We start from the raw sequence: 17,326 nt of genomic DNA on the forward strand, positions 1-17,326 counted from the left end.
GTTCATTGCAGGACTATTTACAATAGCCAGGTCACGGAAGCAACCTAACTGCCCACCGACAGACAAATGGATAAAGAAGATGTGGTACATATATACAATGGAATATTACTCAGCCATAAAAAGGAATGAAACTGGGTCATTTGTAGAGACGTGGATGGATCTAGAGACTGTCACACAAAGTGAAGTAAGTCAGAAAGAGAAAGACAAATACCGTATATTAACGCATATATGTGGAATCTAGAAAAATGGTACAGATGAAACAGTTTGCAGGGCAGAAAGTGAGACACAGATGTAGCGAACAAATGTATGGACACCAAGGGGCAAAAGCGGTAGGGGGTGGTGGTGGTGGTGTGATTAATTGGGCGATTGGGATTCACATGTATACACTGATGTGTACAAAAGTGATGACTAATAAGAACTGCTGTATAAAAAAATAAATAAAATTAAATTAAAAAAAACAAAACAAAACGTATGGACACCAAGTGGGGAGAGTGGTGGGGGGGTGGGGGGTGGTGGCAGATGGCAAAAAAAAAAAACTTTTGAAGTCTTATAATTTCCATTTTGGATTTCACCCATTTCATTAAAAGTTATCTGCTTTACCTGTAATAATAATAAAAAAATTTACTAGAGGGGTTCAGTTCTAGGTCACAGCTGCCACCAAATGCAGGCACCCACCTCTGGTAAGATCAGACCATTGAAACTCATTATCCTGGTCCTCAGCTGCTTGCACTGAATATTAATTCCTTTCCAGCCCTAGAAGAGGCAGCACAGCATAGGACTGTGGTTCTCAAAGTGTGGTACCTGGACCAACAGCACAGCATCACCTGGGAACTTGTTAAAAGTGAAAATAACTGAACCTCACCCCAGACCTACTGAAATCAGAAGCTCTGAGGTTGGGCCCAGCAATCTTTATTTTAACAAGCCATTCAAGGGATTCTGATGCATCTCACTGAATCACCGGCAGAGTGGTTAAGAGCATGGATTCTGCTACCACTTGTTTGAGTTTGAATCCTGACTGCCATTCACCAATGTGTCATTTTGGGAAAGTCACTTCATTGCTCTGTGCTTAGTCTCTTCATCTGTAAAATGGGGATGATAACAGTACTTATCTCACAGAGGATCTGGGAGCACTAAATCAGTTGCTGGCACAAGGTAAAAGTTAGCTATTAAATGAGTTAAGGTACAAAAAGCATTTAGGGCCTGGCATATCATAAGCACTGAATGTTACTATTAGCATGTTACTATTTTTTCTCTTTTTTTTTTAGCATTTTAACAATACTTTATTTATTTAATTAATTTATTTTTGGCTGTGTTGGGTCTCCGTTGCTGTGTGCGGGCTTTCTCTAGTTGTGGCGAGCAGGGGCTACTCTTCATTGCGGTGCGCGGGCTTCTCATTGCGGTGGCTTCTCTTGTTGCGGAGCACGGGCTCTAGGCGCACAGGCTTGAGCAGTTGTGGCACACGGCTTAGTAGCTGTGGCACACGGGCTTAGCTGCTCCGCAGCATGTGGGATCTTCCCGGACCGGAGTTCGAACCCGTGTCCCCTGCATTGGCAGGCGGATTCTTAACAACTGCGCCACCAGGGAAGCCCCCTATTGTTTCTTATGTATCATCTTATTTTTGAGATTCAGTGGGATGTAACCTGGATTTCTCACAAATCAACAGGCAGGCCATATTCCTGCATGGTAAACTGTGTCCTCTTGGTATGGAGAAGCTAATCACTTGTAGTATGAATATAATAAAAATAGGAATACAGAATTTGTATTTTAGGGATGAATCAAACAAAACTCTTTACCTCTAGGGCTCAAATTCCAGACATTACACTTGCTGATGAAGTGTAATATATGATTACACTGATGAAGAAACGTATGATTCATTTCTGTGTCTGTCTATGGCCAGATTCCCCACACACTGAGTCCATAAATAGCCTGGAGGCTAAAAGGGACATCTTCCATTATTACTTCTTCTGCTTTACATCCTTTTCATGATACTCTGGTTCCTTCCCTTGTTCATTTGATCGTAGCCAAAAGTCCAAGAAACAATGGTTCTCTTCTAAAATACCAAAGCTGTTGAACATATGTTAAACCACAGCTAAAATGACAAATCACATTTATAAGACGTGTTGACCAGCACCTGTATGATCAGGCCATTGTAAGAAACCAAGAGGACCAAAAAAATCTACAACTTCTATCCCCGAGAGTCACGATATTGCCCTTGTATGGAATTACCCACCTTCAAAACAGCCATCCTAATCCGCCTGACCTGCTGGTTCTAATCTGTGACAGAAATTAAGTTATATCCAGAAGAGGCAGCATACAAAGCAAGAAGAAATTTAATCCGAATTGTAAATGTAAGCCATATATTTAGCGTTAGCTGCTTCAGTCTTATTGATGTTTTCTGCCCACACACGAAGCATGACATTAGTGTCTCATAAAAGTAAAATAATGTACATGCTCATAGATGATGGGACATTTTTCTTCACTTTTGTTCACAGAAATACTGGTTCTTACATTCCAACAGTGAGAGTTTATCTTCAGAAATATTTCCACCTCTCCTTTGCACGTTATCATCACTAATAAATGGGTCTAGACTAGCCTGGGATGCCACTGTGAAAAGACTGGTACTGATTTTCCTCTTCCCACAAGTAGGGAAGTTCAAGCCGTGAAAAGAGCATGAACTTTCACATCAGAAAAAGCTGAACTCAAATGTTAACATTTCTAAGGCTATTTCATTATCTGAACTTGAGGGTAACAATACCCACGTTACAGCCATGTTTTCAGGAGTAAACAGGGTAAATCATACAAAGCACAGGCTCTGGCATGAGCTGGGCACTCGGTGAATGTTAGGCCCTTTCTCCTTCCCTTCCTTTTGTTCCTCTCTTTAACAAATGGCAGAATAGAATCGTATCATTTCAAAATAAGGGAGAAATATTTCTGACTTAATAGCAAATTGTAGGGCACTTTAAGCAAATAAAAATCAATGTAAAAATTAATGCATGCTTACTATGAAAATATATAGTAAATTGTGATTATACTATCCTGCTTTTATCATTTAATGTTCATGTCAGCATATTTGGATATACTTTATGTATTTATGCACTTTTAAAACGTGTATTTTTTTTAATGAAGAAAAGAACTCCTGCCACTCCCCATACTCTGTATGCCACTGTGCTGGGAACAGGACACTGGCTTTAGAAGACAAGAGAGGGGAGCAACTTCCTATGGGGGAAGTCAAGGAAGACGTCAAAGTAGAAGTGGTCGCAAAAGATGACCAGCACTTTGACAACTGGAAGGACACTGCAGGTAGAAGGAAGAGCATATGAAAGAGCGGGAAGCATCAGGAAACCCAATGGGGGTAGTCTGCAATTACAGCTGTAAGACAGATCTCTCGTATATTCAGAAACACCAATGTTAGTGATCAAAACCGCCATCTAAGTAAGGCCCAGCACAGCAGCTTTAACTGGAATCACTCATGTGCTCACGATGAACTATAACGAAAAGTGTAAAGTTAAGGTTTGGGGAAGGCAAGGGGCATGAGTAAGTGTGTCTTAGTATGGCCAAGCACAGAGATAGCTAAGTCTCACTACCATCACCAACATTAGCTTGAAGGCTTTCCAAATGCCTAATTTCAAGCTAAGCCCTTTATATGCCCTACCTTGGTTAGTCCTCAGAGAAACCCATTGAGAAAGGTATTATTACCATTCCATTTTAGAGATGAGAAAACTGAGGCTTAGGTTAAATGACTTAGGTTTAACTTCACTCACAGTAAGTGAACGAGCCACTTTTGAACCTAAATCTGTACGATTCCAAAGGTACAAGGAAGAAAACTAGAACCTAAAACACTCCTTGCTAAAGAGTCTCTAACAAATTATTATTGCTATAGACCTTTGTTTTCGGAATACCAAAATCATCCAAGACCCACACGAAAATGCTCAACTGACTTGACAAAGCTGGAAAAGTCAATACGATGGAGGAAGGATAACCTGTTTAAAGCCATTTGTTTGTTAACAAATGGTGCTGGAGCAATTGTACATCCACAGGCAAAAGAAATGAACCTCAACCTAAGCCTCAGACTTCATATAAAAATTAATTCAAAATGGATCATTCAAAACGTTTACTTAAATGTAAAACGTAAAACTATAAAACCGTCCCAAGGATGATTCTGGAAAACATTTGAAAAAAAGATGTTTCAGTTTTAGCTGTAGGTAATATGAGGGTACCAACAGACAGAGAAGAGAAGAGGAGGTGGCAGGTGGGGTGCTAAATATTCTCCGTGCCTTAACTCCCTGAAACCTTTAACATGCCAAGGAGGCAGAGACTAACAGTTGTCTCCTGTTACAGCTGAGACAACTGCTGCCGAAGAGTTCCGGAGCCGCCCAGCTACCTGCAGAGCCAAGCACCTGCCTGCCCTGGTGCCGCCTGCCCTACTGCTACCAGTGCCTCCCCTCTGAAATGGTGAATATTTGACCTAAAAAATAAGGTTTATTTCTCAGGCACAATGGACTTTTAAAGGCACCTGAACAAAATTGGAATCAAGATGGCAGTAAAAGCCAGCTGGAGCAGGAACTTCATTCATTCCTTCACCCCTTCTCATTCGCCCTCCATAGATAAATGGCTAGGCCAAGGGGCAAGTGCCTGTCCTTGACCACCTGGAGGCCATATGGTCAGGGAGTGCCCTACGGCTGCAAACAGTCTTTACATCTCAATTCCACAGCGGCAGGTGTGGACTTCCAAGAAAATAAAGGCCGGGGCCTCCACAGGAGCGCCTGTACTTGCACACGGGCACCCGGGGCGGGGGTGGGGGGGGACTTCGGTCTCCATGGAGGCCTTTTCATGTTGTGGGATCATTACTGATGGAGGGAGGCTGCCTGCCTATCCCATGGGGGTTTTCTCATCAGCTCTGGGCAGCAAGGGGAGAAGATATCATCATCCAAACCTGGCAAGCTACAGTCAAGCAGGCTGCTGCTTGTCCAGTAGAAAAGCCTAACACACAGAAAGAGAAATGCAGCGTACTGTGAGGAGTTCCAGCAAGCGAGTGCTCCCTTACTGTTCTACTACTTGCTTCCACCTTCCTTCTTTTTGCCCTGATGGCAAGCGGGACACAGACATCGTCCATGTGCCAGGACTTCAAAGCTGACACCGCCTCGGAAAAGCTGAGGTGGGGCTGTTCAGGTATGGAAGGGTTAAGGCATGTCCTGTACTGTTGGTGCTCCATTATTATCACTTTGAAAAGCCATGGCGTTACAGGAAGAGTGTGAGAATGCTGCAGCTTTCCCGGCCAACATTTGGTTCCCATTACCGTGAATAATCTCTCTCCGCCCTCTTTCCCCAACCCCCGCCCTTCTTCTACTTTTTCCACATTTTATATTAAAAGTACATCAAACACTTTTCTTCCTTTTTAATATTTTCCTTAAGCTTCCTTCACTCAATTTGCCTGGTTCTGTGACTTTTCTGGTTATTCATTACTGAGGGAGGGGAAAGGGTAAGCCTCTTGGATGAAATCAATCAAAAACAAAAGCAGGGGAGAAAAGCACTTCAGCAGCGCAGTGTAGGGGAAAGAAGCTAACACGTAGGGATTCTTCCTGGTCTTAATTGATAGTAAGAAAAGAAAGAGCCCACTGAGAATACTTTTACCTTCCTGCTTCTTGGCCTCATCTCAGTTATATTCTTGCCTGAAAACAAAGCATCTCTAAAATAATATATCTGAAGATAGGTCTATGCCTAATTTCATCATCAGTAAAAAAGGAGAGAATCTGCAGGAAAGGAATAAGTGATAGTCTAGTAGAATAGATGCTGGCAAGTGTGTGAAGAAAGAGCACGCTCCAGATTGGAGGGGGTAGTGGTACAGCCCTTTTACAGCCCTTTTGAGGCCAATTTGACAGTATCTATACAAATTCAAAGTGTATATATCATTTGATCCAACGAATTCCACTTCTTGGAATGTATCCCATAGAAATACTTGCACATGTGTACAAAGATATATGTACAAGGCATTCACTGCAGATGCCTAAATTGGATACAACTTAGTGCTCTTTAATAGGAGAATGGCAAAATAAATTATGGTACATTCATCCTTTGGAAAACTACATAGTGGTTAAGAATATTCAGATAAGCTTACATAGGGACTTCCCTGGCGGTCCAGTGGTTAAGACGCTGTGCTTCCACTGCAGGGGGCATAGGTTTGATCCCTGGACAGGGAACTAAGATCCCGCTGCGTGGCCCGGCCAAAGAGAAAAAAGAAAAGCTTATATAAACAAACCAGAGAAACATGGAGACATTAGGGAGGAAAAAAAGTCACAGAAAAATATACAGATCAACCTTTTAACTGTGGCTACCTCTGAGGAGGGGGCTTAATCTCCTCATAATCTGTATATGTTTCTGTTAGATTATTTTATGACGTGGCTACATGTGTGTATTACTTGTACACTTAGCTTTTATAAAGTATGAACATAAATATTTCAGTCAATAGAAAATAGGAACATACATAATATACACATGTATGTGTGTATATATATATTAATATATATACATATACATATCCTCCCCTCCCATATAGCCCTGTGTAAACTATCTTAACCTGCAAGAAATTTGAAACTTGGAAAATTTCTTAACTGCACAACATGTACCAAGTCAGACAAAATGACAGAGAAATGGATCAAAAGGAAAGAAGAAATGATGATTCTGAGAGGCCCAAAAGTTTCCAAGGGCCCAGTCATGATAACGAAAACAGTAAACACTGATCAAATTGTACTATGTGTTCACTGCAGGGATGGGAGGAAGGGGAGAGTGTGTGTGTGTGTGTGTGCGCGCGTGTGTGCGTGTGTGTGTGTGTCTGTGTGCGTGTGTGTGTGTGTGTGTGTGTGGTTGGGGGGGGCAGGAGGAGGCAGCACAAGAATTCTCAACTTCCACCTTCTGATAGGAATTTAATAAATAAATAATATATAAAATAAAAAGCCCCCAAATGGCAGATAAACATATGATTTAGAAATATGAAGGCAAGTAACAGAAGAAACAGCTGAATAAAAAAAGCTGAAAGCAGTTATCTCTGGAGTGTGGAAATTAAGGTTTGGTAGCAGTGGGAGAAGAAGGGGCAGGGGATTCCCATTTTCATTATAAACTTTATAGAATTACTTAACTTTTAAAACTATATACCTGGGGCTTCCCTGGTGGCGCAGTGGTTGAGGGTCCGCCTGCCAATGCAGGGGACATGGGGTCGTGCCCCGGTCCGGGAAGATCCCACATGCCGTGGAGCGGCTGGGCCCGCGAGCCATGGCCGCTGAGCCTGCGCGTCCGGAGCCTGTGCTCCGCAACGGGAGAGGCCCGCGTACCGCAAAATAAAAACAAAAACAAAAACTATATACCTGAATGACTGTAGGAACCAACTTCCAGGATGGCCCCCAATGATCCCCACCTCCTGGTATTCATATCCTGGGTAATCCCCTCCCACACTGAATGGAGCTGGCCTGTGTAAACAATAGGATATCGCAAAAATGATAGTGTGTTTGAAAGACCTAAACGTAAGAGTTAAAACTATAAAACTCTTCAATGAAAACAAATGGCAAAAAAGCTTCACAACATTGGATTTGGCAATGATTTCTTGGATACATGCCAAAGCCACAGGCAACAAAAGAAAAAATTAAAAAATTGTTCTTCATCAAAATTAAAAACTTTTGTGCATCAAAGAATACTATCAACGGAGTAAAAATGCAACCTACAGAATGGGAGAAGATATTTTCAAATCATACATCTGATAATCCAAATATATTCTAAATACATACAGAACTCCTAAAACTCCACAACAAAAAGCCAAACTTGATTTAAAAATAGGCAAAGGACCCGAATAGGCATTTTTCTAAAAAAGATACACAAATGGCCAAGAAGCATATGCAAAGATGCTCACCATCACTAATCATGAGGGAAACACAAATGAAAATCCACAATGAGATACCACCTCACACCCATCAGGATGGCTACTATAAAAAAAAAAAGTGTCGGCGAAGATGTGGAGAAACCGAAACCCCTGTGCACTGCTGGTGGAAACGTTAAATGGTACAGCTACTCTGGAAAACAGTATGGAGATTCCTCAAAAAATTAAAAATAGAATTGCCTTTCTGCTCCAAGAAAACACCAAATGGTGGATGACGCTGGTGTTCCAGGAGACCAGAAGGTGGCCGCAGCAGCTCCACAGAGGTATGGGGGGCAGCTTCCGGGGCCAGCGCTGCAGCTACGCTCAGGCTGGAGCCAAGGCCATAGAGCTCGTTGAGGGGAGGCTGAGGACAAGAAGTGGCTCCCGGTCCCCGAGCCAGGCTGCTTGGTCATGGACATGGATACCAAGTCCCTGGAGGAAATACATCTCTTCTCCTCGTCCGTCACGTAGTCTGATATCACGGACTTTTTCCTGAGGCTGACCCTAAAGGGCGAGCTTGAAGACTACACCTGTGCAAAAGCAGACCCACACTGGCCAGCAGACCAGGTTCAAGGCATCTGTTGCCTCTAGGGACTACAAGGGCCATGTCTATTTTGGTAAGCGATCCAAGGAGGCAGCCACGGCCGTCTATGGGGCCATTACCCTGGCCAAACTCTCCCCTGTTGCCAGGCAGTGAGGCTACTGAGGAAGCAAGATCAGCAAGCCCCACGCTGTCCTTTGCAAGGTGACCAGCCACTGTGGCTCTGTGCTGGTGTATCTCATCCCCACCCCAAGGGCACCGGCATGCTCTGGGCTCTTGTGCCCAAGAAGCTGGTGGCCAGTATCAAGGACTAGTACACCTTGTCTGCAGGCTGCACTGCCAGCCTGTGCAACTTTACCACGGCCACCTTTGATGCCATCTCCAAGACTTACAGCTACTCACCTTGACCTCTAGAAAGAGACCATGTTCACCAAGTCTCCCCATCAGGAATTCACTGACCATTTAGTAAAGAGCCATACCAGAGTCTCTGCAAAGAAGACCCAAGCTCCAGCTATGGTCACCACGTAGAGGACTTATACAGGAAAGGTAAAGTGAATTAATTAAGCTTGGAAAAAAACAGAATTATCGTATGATTCAGCAATTCCACTCTGGGTATATATCCAGAAGAACTGAAAGTAGGGCCATGAACAACTATTTGTACACCCGTTAATAGCAGCATTACTCACAAGAGCCAAAAGGCAGAAGCCAGCCAAGTGTCCATCGACAGATGAGTGGATAAACAAAATGTGGTATAGACATACAATGGAACAGTATTCAGCCTTAAGAGAAAGGAAATTCTGACACGTTACAACATGGATGAACCTTGAGGACATTGTGCTAAACGAAATAAGCCAGGCAGAAAAGGACACACATTGTATAATTCCACTCATAGGAGGTACCTAGAGTGGTCAAATTTATAGAGACAGGAAGTGGAAGGATGGTTGCCAGGGGCTGACAGAGAGAGAATGGGGAGTTATTTTTTAATTGTTACAGAGTTTCGGTTTTGCAAGATGAAAAGAGTTCTTGAAGTGGACAGTGGTGACGCACAGTAATGTAATGCACGTAATGCTACTGAACTGTACACTTAAAATGGTAAGTTTTATGTTATGTATACTTTTTCACAATTAAAAAATTAAAAAAAAAAAGACTGTGTATGACTTCTGAGCTAGGTCATAAAAGACACGTGCCTTTTGTCTTTCTCTTAAGTCACTCATTCTGGGGGAAGCCAGCTGCCATGTCATGAGGACACACAGGCAGCCCCGAGGAGAAGTCCATCTGTTGAAGAACTGAGGCCTCCTGCCAATAGCCAGCATGAACTCATCATCCACGTGAGGGTGAGCACCATGGAAGTGGATCCTTTGGCCTCCGGCAAGCCTTCAGATGACTGCAGCCCTTCTGGCTGACATCTTAACCATCACCTCATGAAAGAGCCTGAGGCAGAACCACACAGTTAAGCTGCTCCTCGATTCCTGACCCACAGAAACTGAAATAATAAATGTTTATTGTTTGGCTGCTAAAGTTTGAGATAATGTATTAGGCAGCAATAGATGACTTGTGCAACTATTTAGATAAATTTGAAAAGGAAAAGAGAAATTAGCTTTAACGCATTATCCTATCAGAGCGGCCTGCTCGTCTACCAAAGCACGCATCAGGGTACGTTACTATGATGGCGTGCTGCTAGGTTACAATGCATCTCTTCACTAAAGCCTGAAGAGAGAGATCCTCAACTATGCTGCACTGAGAAAACTTCACAAGAATGTAAAGTGTGATGAGGAGTATATAAAGTATATTTAACTACGTATCTTAACACAGTGTTCTGGCTCTGTTTGGCAGACGAACGCTGAGCTGGCAGCAGGGTGTACAGCACAGTATACCTGCAATATGTAAGAGGAGAAGTTAACCTCGAGCTGGTGCCAAGTACGGATACTATGTGTTTGTTAGACTACGGAGAAACTTTTCCTCATGAGTATATTAGAGTCTAATCAGGGCAGCAAATAAATAAAAGCACTCACACAGCCACACAGTCCTGAACGATGACCAGGTGAGGAGTAAAATTTCAGCTTAATGGACACTGTGAGACATTACTCTACTTTAAAACTGATTCCACCACGTGGAATTCACCTGGTTGAGTACTGTTTTGAGTCTTTTAACTCCTTAAAGTGTGTTGAGGAAAATCCTAGTATGTGGAAGTGTGTTTCAAGTGTAAAACAGGTGACAACGGCTCCCACAGCAGGTTTTTAACCAGCTCAGTGTTAGGGTTCTTGTCTAGAGGCAGCCAAAGCTCAAATCCTAAAGATGGCAAGCTGGTTAAAGAGGAAAGTCTTAACCTAATCCACCTAAATGTTTGTGGTACCCAAGACAGGTATTAGTAAAAGAGCTGCCTAGGTGGAAGTCTGCTCTGTGATTATGAATCTAGATATTTAAATGCATTTGGCATACATTAAATTAGTGGATACTGTGTGTCAGATGCCACATTAAGAGATAGGAATATAAAGATGTATCAGTTCGGACTTCTAAGGAGGTGGTAAGGGAAAGACATGAAAATCTGTAATACAATGGAAATGATAGAGCTACAGGCAAGTAGGCAGACTCCATGTGGGATGGCAGTAGAAGGTGCACAGAGTAAGGGTCGGAATTGGGCTTGATCCAGAATGACACAAAGAATTTGCCAGATATGAATGGGGAAGGGAAAGACAATGGAAGTAGTACATATGAAAACCCAGAAATGTTAAAAAAAAAAACAAACAAACCCAAAACTCAAAAAACTCTGCTGAATTCTTTGGTTGACATTAATTAAAAGGGCAGATAATGGGATAAAATCCCCTTAACATGGCATATCAGGCACTTGAACTTTTCCATCTCATCCTCAACCCTCCCCTACGCGCACGCCACGCTCCCACATGGTGCACTCAGGCATGCTCTTCCATGCCTCCCTGCCTTCACACAAGGCTCTGTGATGCTCACTTAGTTAAAAAACAATAATCCATCCTCTGCAAAGTCTACTCCGGTCTTCCTCCGATAGAGCTTATTTCTCGAGGTCTCAAGATGCCTTCACTGGCATGTTTTTGGTACTGTGACTATTCTTCACAACGACTATTTCTTACTCACTGGACCAACCATTTAAGGCTGGTCATCATTCTGGTCTTTGTCCACTCAAAGCCTGGCAATGTCACAGTCATGCAGTGTTTGCTGAATGAACAAATGCATGAAGAAATGACCACTCCTCTCTCTGGAGTAGTCCTATGTTCCACCTGAAGAAGGGAAACTAGAACAAATAACCCTTTGAGAAGTTAGAGGAATCAAACGGAAAATTCATCAGGCTGAGAATTAGAAGTAGGTTCTCAACCTTGCTTTACCACCAGGTAGGCATGAGAATTTGCACAATCCACTTACTTCTCTAGGTCTCAATTTTTCATACCTGTAAAACAGGGTATGGATAGATGGTGTGGACAGGTTTACAGTAATTCTCATTTACAGAGGCAGGCCCTGTAAAAATGCTTTCCTATGTCATTTAATTTTCATTTGGTCCTTAGGACATCCCTAGGGATTAGGCTTTTTTTTTTTTTTTTTTTTTTTTTTTGCGGTACGTGGGCCTCTCACTGTTGTGGCCTCTCCCGTTGCGGAGCACAGGCTCCGGACGCGCAGGCTCAGCAGCCATGGCTCACGGGCCCAGCCGTTCCGCGGCATGTGGGATCTTCCCGGACCCGGGCACGAACCCGTGTCCCCTGCATCGGCAGGCGGACTCTCAACCACTGCGCCACCAGGGAAGCCCCGAATTAGGCATTTTATCCTCATTTAGGCATAAGTACAGTAGGTTCAAAGAACTTGCCCTAAGCAACATAGCTAGTAAGTGGCTAAAAAGGGGAGGGATCCAAATTGGTCTGCCTGTATAGAATACCTGCTCTCAAACACTAGGTCACAACATTTAAATGTGAGAGTGTAGATATTTTAAAGTAAAAGAATTTGGACCTCCTGAAGCCATATGATAGAACAACAACAACAAAAAAATGGCAGTGCTTTTTTTATCTACTTTTCTCTGAGAAGGAGATGCCTTAAGGTGATAGGGACAGGGTGAGAGGTACATGGAAATGCACCAAACAGAGTCTTAAAAGGGGGAACATCCTTTCTGGATGAAAGGTCTGAGCCTAGAGAAAGAAAGAAAATGCAGGATGAGATAAATGGAAAGGGAGGATTAAAGGGATATAGCCTGGCAGAAAAGCAAGGGAAGGGAGAGGAAAACAGGAAGGGGTGCTGAGCCAAGCTGAGGATGAAGATGGGGGGCTGGACAGGGGGAGGATGATGACAGGGCCCAGTGCTGTTGATGGGCAGAGTGATGGGAAGCGGATGGCCACACTGAGGAGAGAAGGATCCACCAGCAAGGCAATTCCAGCCAAAACTGGGAAATGGGATGGGATGCGTTTGGTTCTTCAAGAACTGAGGGGGTTAAAAAAGAGAGCTCAGCCTGAACCTGAGAGGAGGAAAAGGGGGAGACTAGTAAGAAAAACAATGACCCCACAGGTCTGAAAAGAAGAACCTGCAGACTGAAAGAGAGGTGATGACAGAGAGTGCCTGGAATGGACCATTTAATGCTTTAAACCTGTGCCAAGCTGAGTAATGGGGGATTGAGCTTGTGATTTACCTGAACTCTGGGAGAGATTAGTCTCTGTATCATCAGCAGCATAAACAAACATTACTATTTTATAGTGATAATAAGTATTATTAATACTGAAAAGACCTAGTCGTGTGTAGTACTTTGTAGTTTACAAAGCATGTTCATGTAGATGATCTCATTGAACTCCCATGACAATCCGAGCACGCTTGCTTCCCACCTGGCAAAATTAGGCTTAAGTTCAGTCAAATGATTTACCTCCAGTCAGGAAGTTCCAGGTGGACCTGGGATTGGCACCTAGGTCTTCCTGTTCCCGCTCCAGGGTTCTTTGGGTAGGAATAAAACATAGCCTGTGCCTTTAACAGACTTACAGTTCAGGAGATCAAGAACAAAGGCATAGAAGATGATTACTCAGGGGAGTATATACTATACTCAAAAAAGAGTGGAGTTCAGAGGAAGGAGCAAATTTGGGGGCCGCTGGAAAAGGTCTGAGCTAACTGTAGACTGGATAGGAGAAAGGGACTATTTAAGCAAAGAAGCAAGGAAGCGGAGAACGCTCGGAGTGTGGGCTTTAGAGGGGTGCTTTACCTACCCAGTCCTTCCCCCCACCAGCTTAGCAGCTGCAAGTACAATCATTTAACAAATACTTATGGTTGACATTGCCCTAAATGCTGAGGATCCAGTGGTGCCCAAGATCTACATTCAAGAAATTTACTCCAAGTCTGAAAGTATCAGGGTTGCTTGTTGGGGGATGTCAACTGTTCTTTTGGAAAAGGGTGATGTTCTATTCTCAGAATGATGCTCTAATTCATCAGAGAAATGTAGGAGCTCCAGTTTTTCAAAACTTACTATTTTCTCAAATAGAAGAGGACTCTGTTTGCCTCTCCTTTGGCAGGTGATCAGAAAAGATCAGAGCTGAGAAGGGAAAAGGGAGCATTAAAAGTGGCTATTTCACAGCAGAGTCAAAGAAAAAAAGAAAAAGCGGGTTGTGTTTAGCACCTTACTCCACAATTTTATATTTACCCTCCCAACAACCAAGCTCCATTGTATATACTATGCACATATAGTAAAGAAAAAATGTGATATGGGAACACAGTGAGAGAGTCTGTGAAGTGCTGAAACAGCATACCTGGCAGCTGCTAAAACAAAACTTCAAAGATTTGGCTTCTTTGAAAAGCCATCAGGCAGGACCCCACCCACTCCCCCTGCTAGCCCACAGCTTCCCTGGGAGCTGGTACATGTAACCACTTCCGCATGTTTGGCTCTGTTCCCCAGGGCTATAGCAGCTCTATAAGCCAAGTCAGAACTGCCAGCCAAGCAGGTGGGGGGCTGGCGGCTAGGTAAGTGTAGGGAAGCAAGACCTCTCCCCAGTATCTAGTCATGAGCATATCTCAGAAAATAAAATGGTAACGCTAGGATCTGCTTTAAAAGTCCCTTCCTCTCAGCCAGCCCAGCTCTGATTGGTTAGACACTAGTAATTCAGAAGCTCTGAGCTGTTGAGATTCCCAAGGCATTAAAATATGCCCCTCCCAGTACCACAAATTAGTTTAAGAACAGCATCTGTGGTAAATCTCTAGCTCTAAACAAAAGAGGCTTGACAGCTACAAAAGAGCCTAAGAGGATAATCAAGAATATGCCTTACTTTGTACTTTTTTTTTTTTTTTTCCACTGACCAAGTTTGGGTCTCTACACATCTCTGAATCTTCTGGGACAACCTTTTTGTCCTGTACTGTCCAATATGGGAGCCACGAGCCACATGTGGCTTTTGAGTATTCGAAATGTGGCTAGTATGACTGAGGAATTGAACTTTTCATTTTATTTAATTTTAATTGATTTAAAAATTTAAAATCCACACGTGGCTTGTGGCTACCATGTTGGACGGCACTGATCTAGCCACTTATTCACCAAACATTTACTGAGCACTTTGTAGAAGAAAGTGTAAGGACATAATGATGTGTAAGACTCAGTCTCTGACCCTCAAAAGCTTACAATCTAATACAGGAGGTAAGACAAGTATACAAACAACAATAATACAAAGAGGAGTGGTATGTGTCATAGCAGAGGTAAACAGATATTAGAACTTGGAGCAGGGAGATGGTGGCCTGACATTACGCATTCCCCATACTAGCCACCCAGGTAGGGGATGCCAGTACAGTCGTCCCTTGGTATGTGCAAGGGATTGGTTCCAGGACCCCCGTGGATACCAAAATCCAAGGATGCTCAAGTCCCTTATATAAAATGGCACAGTATCTGCATATAACCTACACACATCCTCCCATATACTTTAAATCATCTCTAGATTACTTCTAATACCTAATATAATGTAAATGCTATGTAAACAGTTGCTGGACTATAGCAAATTCAAGTTTTGCTTTTTGGAACTTTCTGAAATTTTTTTTTCTAAATATTTTGATCCGTGGATGCAGACCTGTGGATACCGAGGGCCGACTATAAGTCTATCAAATAAAGGACAGTGAGGAGAGAGGAACTACTGTAGAGAACACCAAAAATCTGAAATATCACACATATTCAGTACACACCATGACTTAGTGGTCACCCAATGTTAAAAGGCTGGAGTAAAGAGATAGTCATCCTATACTGACTGGGCTGTTTAAGCACCTTCTAGGTGTGGCTTTCAAGACTCCTGAGGGTTAGGTGGGGTGGGGAGAAGGAGGGTAAAAAGAACGGTCTCTGCCTTTTCCTCTTCTTCCACACCCTGCCTCTTCCAACAGCACGCCCCCGCCCCCCAAAATGCAAAGGGTCTTTTGCTTGTAGGGCACTTTCAATCTTGGATAACTAGAAAGAACTGAATAGGGTTCAAAGGAGAAGCAATAAGGACCTGATGACTTGGGAAGGCAGCTGTGTGAGCTCCACCTAGAGGGGTGGGATAGGGAGGGTGGGAGGGAGACGCAAGAGGGAGGAGATATGGGGATATATGTATATGTATAGCTGATTCACTGTGTGATACAGCAGAAACTAACACACCATTGTAAAGCAATTATACTCCAATCAAGATGTTAAAAAATAAAAATAATAAAAAGAAAAAAGAAAAAAAAAACTTCAGTGGAGAAGAAACGGGGCTTTTTTCTCTAGTTTTCAGATCACTAGGATAGGAAGAGCCACAAAAATTCATTCTCTAGGAATTAAAACTGTGCATTTAGCCAGAGCTTCCTCTGAATTACATCTTTTAGGAACATGAGTCCAGGGGATGAAGAACAGAAGGAAGAGAAAGCCTAATGACATCTGCTTGGGATGTCATCAGGGAAGGTTGCAGAAAGGCTGAGCTGAGCTAAGCCCTGTAGGAGAAAAGGGTTTGAACATGTAAACATACAGGTGAGGAGCAGGGGGTCTGTTCATTCCCTCATTCTTTTACTTAATATTTGTTCTTTATGTTTAAGTGTCTGCTGTTTACCAAGGCACTGGGATACAACAGTGAATAAGACAACTTACACTTTCGTGAAGTAATTATAGTAAATTAATAGGATAAGTGCTACAGAATGGTATAAGGATGTAGTGATGGGAAAATATACTATTTTTGATCCATAGAGTTTGGCTGGAACTAAATGTGTGAAGAATAAAACTGGAAAGGTAGATTGGGGCCAAATACAGATATTCACCTTGAAAATCAGGCCAAGTTATTTTTTGTTTTTGTCTTTTTATTTTGTTTTTGTCTTTTTGTTTTTGTCTATTTATTTTTATATAAATAAATAAAATTTATTTTATAAATTTTATTTATATTGTCTTTCTATAAAAGACCTTTACAGAAGGTCTTTTTATTTCTTCCTTAAAAATTTTGTTTTAATTATCAAAATTAACAAAATATCAACAAAGAAAATCTTTAGAATAAATAAGACAAATGAGAAAGACTTAGCCATGAAAGGTAGAATTGTACCATATTCCCAAGATGTATTCTCCAATTTATCTTTATCAGCAATAAAGTTGGTATTTTGCTATCTTTGATATTTTTCTATAATTTCTCATTTAGTTGTGGAGGCAAGACCTGGAGACAAGTAGAAAGTATGATTAATGATGCTTCATAAGCCTCCAACATCAATTTCTAGACCTTTTAGTTGTATGAACTGAAAAATCGCCTTTACAGTTAGGATCCAGCATGATTTCAGCTTCTATCACTTAAAACTCAAAAGTTTTTGGGACTTCCCTGGTGGCACAGTGGCTAAGAATCCGCCTGCCAATGCAAGGGACACGGGTTCAAGCCCTGGTCGGGGAAGATCCCACATGCCGCGGAGCAACTAAGCTCGTGCGCCACAACTAC

At 42.5% G+C, this 17,326-nt stretch overlaps 1 protein-coding gene and 1 pseudogene across 15 annotated transcripts in view; one reads left to right on the forward strand and one right to left on the reverse strand.

The window, feature by feature from the left end:
* The window catches only part of TTLL5 (tubulin tyrosine ligase like 5), a 305,050-nt gene that overhangs the window by 117,817 nt on the left and 169,907 nt on the right, over positions 1 to 17,326 (reverse strand). The gene's annotated exons all lie outside the window — the stretch shown is intronic.
* Positions 8,129 to 8,972, forward strand: LOC101327077 (small ribosomal subunit protein uS5 pseudogene; annotated as a pseudogene).

The sequence above is a fragment of the Tursiops truncatus genome, chromosome 2, assembly GCF_011762595.2.
Source record: "Tursiops truncatus isolate mTurTru1 chromosome 2, mTurTru1.mat.Y, whole genome shotgun sequence".
Classification (NCBI taxonomy): domain Eukaryota; kingdom Metazoa; phylum Chordata; class Mammalia; order Artiodactyla; family Delphinidae; genus Tursiops; species Tursiops truncatus.